Raw genomic sequence first — 3448 nt, 5'->3', positions numbered from 1 at the left:
AAAAAATGGTTTATCTTTATAATAATCATATTTAATACATTATCTGTTGATATTATAAACAAGGCAGGCATTATTAATTGCCTTGTCTTAACAATCTGCATTTCCCTGTAACTGTTATTAAGAATAATACTTAAATTCTTCATTGAATTTTAGGATCTCTTTTTGAAGAGAAATTTTACTACATGAGATGCAAATGTAGTTATCCTAGCAAATTTTACTTAATATAGATGATAATTTATTGGGAGTCAAAATTCCTATGGTTCAATAATTTTTATTAGATTAAGCTTTTAGGAAAATATTTTCTTTTTTTTTTTTTTTGAAATTTTAAAGTAAGCAATTATTTTATTTCCTTGACCTGATGGCATTGACTTCATTATACAAGAACCTGCAGCTGACAGAACTGACACACAGATTTCTCCCAAGGACATTTCCATTAGCAGAAATGAATTGAAATGTCATGTCTGAGTGTAATTCCTGTTCCCCACTCCCACCCCATAGAAACCCAAAAGTGAAAATAAATCAGTAAAATCCCCATGAATTACTAAAAGTATCCCTCCAAACTGTTCTACCTAGCAGCTGCAGCAGATGATAACCGAGGAGGGAAGTAACTGGCCATCAAGTAGCATTCCTGTGCATGTGAGACTGCAGGGAGGCAGCATAGGAGTGAGATTCTGGATGAGTGGGAGGTGTGGATTATCTATCTGACTTCATACCTGCCCCTTCCCTACCTAAGACATCTCTGTCCAGACACATGGAAAATGCCAGAAGAGTGGTTTCAGTCTGTAACTGGAAATGCCTGAGGCTCATTAAATTCAAGGTAGGTGTGGAATAAGGGGCAGAGAGAGAGACAACAGGTCAACACTCCATCAATTCCAGTTTAATGCTATTAAAACTATCTTTGAAATCATACCTGCCTTAGTGCCTGATCCCCATTTTCCAAAGATAAGAAAGCTAAACTTCTGTGTCCATGTCTATTACCACCCCTGGGGGTGGTACTGTGACATTTGTGTGTGAGACTGAATGGGATGGGAGGGAGACAGGGGAGACCAGGGCACAATGCTTCAATGACAGGAAGAGCAGGGAGTTGCTGTTGGACTGCAGTCATCTCTGGCTCCAAGTTGCCCACCACCTTATCCCTGTATGAAATCATACAAAAATTCATTCTCAGGAATGCTGTGAAATTATGTCATTCTCCTTCCTCTATCAAAGCCAATCCAACAGCTCTGTCCTGACATGCTTTATCCCTGGGCCGAGGAAGCAGCAAAAAATATCGATTGAGCATGTGAAAATGTGATGACAGTGTGTGCGGTGTAATGTTTTCAACGTCTTCACCTTCTGTCTCTTCCATGGTGGGAGCCTCCCCCTCTTTCCCCAAGTCCCACACACACCCCTCCCCTACCCCCAAGTCCAGGTGCTCCCATCTGCTGGGCTTCCACCAATCACTTCCCATAGACTCTCATCACTGTAGGCCACATGCAGAAAATAGTCTTCCTCATGGTTGTCCTCATACAGCTGGCCCATCGCAGCACTAGTGGGAGGGGTAGTGTTGTTGACAAAGAAAAATAAGGCGTCCTCAGGTCTCAGGTGGCTCCTCTTCCGGATTAAGAAGTCGAACTGGCCAACAGGGAGGTCAGAGGGCACTAGGTACTTCCGCTTGTCCAGATCAGGCACCCTGGCTCTCGGAGCCTTCTCCACGATCACAGGGACCCTGTCCGGATATTCCTTCCGGATCTTTTCTCCTTCCTTTTTCCGATATTCGAAGGGATGGTCCTCCTGATACTGGAACTTCATGATGGTCCGCAGGGTTTCCAAGATCCCCGGACGGGGCCTGCCTTCCTCGCCGATGAGTGCGTCTCTCTCGTCCTGCTTCCCTCCGCCAATTTCAAGATGGTACCAGAATCGCTTCGGACACGTCGGCGCCCGCCGCGACACCGCGAAGCCGAGCGTGCAGAAGGGATCTCGGGTCCCTCGCCCAGAGGTAGGGAAGGGCCGGGTGAAGAAATCCCGGCGGCGTTTTGGGAAAATGTTTTCTAAGAAATGTGATCTTCATTATATTTCTAGCAGTGCTAATGTTAGTGATAATGGGAAAAGAATACTTAAATAACAAGTTGATATTAATCTTCCAGAATAACTTCTCATAATATATCATTTGAATTCATTTATAGCCAAGTTTCTTTTGCTCTGAAAATGGAGTTTTTTTTTCTGTGTTCTTGAAATGACCCTCAAATCTTCCTGCAGTTAGCTGCTTTTTACATTCTTGGTTATTCTGGGAAACTGAAGTGATAAATCAACTTTGGTGTGTGGTATGCTGCTTTTTTGATTTAATGTAAATATTATTTATTTAGATGCTGTTAACATGTTATAAAGCAGTTTTTAACTGAGCTTAAATTTTATTATTATTTTGTATTTTTCTGTCATAAACTGTATTATGGAGAAAATAGCAATTTTAAAATATTAATTTAGCATTTATGTCATTATGAAACTTTTACAGATTTGAATCTTGGTTATCTTTCATGAATTCTTAAAATTGAACAAGATATCAAAATTTTGAGTTATACTCTATTTTCATATTCTGTATAATTGACAGTTTGAGATTTCAAATATTTTTAAAAGATAAGGCACCAGATAATTTAGAATAGAATTAAATTTACTACTATCTAAAGAATCTCATGTAATACTATGCTACTCAAATTGTGTGTGTTTGTACCTTGCATAAATGAGAAATCGAGAAAATAAATTCAAACAGTAAAATATTGGGTAATATAATTTGATATCTTTATTAGTGTTTATTAAGTATAACTTCACAGGCGTATGGTATGTATCTACATGTGTAATCATGTGATTGTGAAGAATTATAAAGTTTTGTTGATTTTTTTTGAATCAGGAATTTACCCTCTTTGCTTGTAGTTCAGTAAAACTTTTGATACCTGTAGCAAAATTAAATTTTAAATTCAGAACCATTATTTTTGGGTGAATGTTAACTGAAACTTGAAATTTTTTCTTCTAATTTTATAAATTATATAACATCTTCTAGTAAGTCTTAGTCCTTACATTTTAAACTCTTATATGCCAAATTCTAAGAGAAAAAAATATTTTTAAAACTAAGATATTGTCATACTCTATACTTACTATAATCTATAAAATCCTTATCTAAAATCTATAAAAATCTTCATTTAGCATCTTTATATAAAATCTCTTTTTGTATCTAGGAAAGTATATATTTCCCTATATTTTTCTTTTTTCTCATGCCTGATTTGAGAATATTTCTCTGTATTTATATTTTAAAATAAAAGTTTTAAATCGCAGTGTACTCTCCAAATTTATTTCTTCTAAAATATTTATGGTCTCACTTTAAATACATTTTTAGACCACCTCACTGTAATATCAAAAAAAATTAGTCACGGTACATTAGATAGACATAAACTTGAAAATCATACATACGTATACT

The 3448-nt window shown here is 36.8% G+C and overlaps 1 pseudogene across 1 annotated transcript; it reads right to left on the bottom strand.

The window, feature by feature from the left end:
- Positions 1-1075: 1075 nt before the first annotated feature.
- On the bottom strand, positions 1076-1945 carry LOC103252942 (annotated as a pseudogene). Its single transcript, XR_002481538.1, has one exon. The product of XR_002481538.1 is annotated as a gamma-aminobutyric acid receptor-associated protein-like 1 pseudogene (transcript).
- Positions 1946-3448: the final 1503 nt, after the last annotated feature.

This window comes from Carlito syrichta, unplaced genomic scaffold (genome assembly GCF_000164805.1).
Source record: "Carlito syrichta isolate Samal-C Ts95f unplaced genomic scaffold, Tarsius_syrichta-2.0.1 Scaffold183765, whole genome shotgun sequence".
In the NCBI taxonomy this organism is placed as follows: domain Eukaryota; kingdom Metazoa; phylum Chordata; class Mammalia; order Primates; family Tarsiidae; genus Carlito; species Carlito syrichta.
This window is presented reverse-complemented; position numbering and strand designations above follow the sequence as displayed.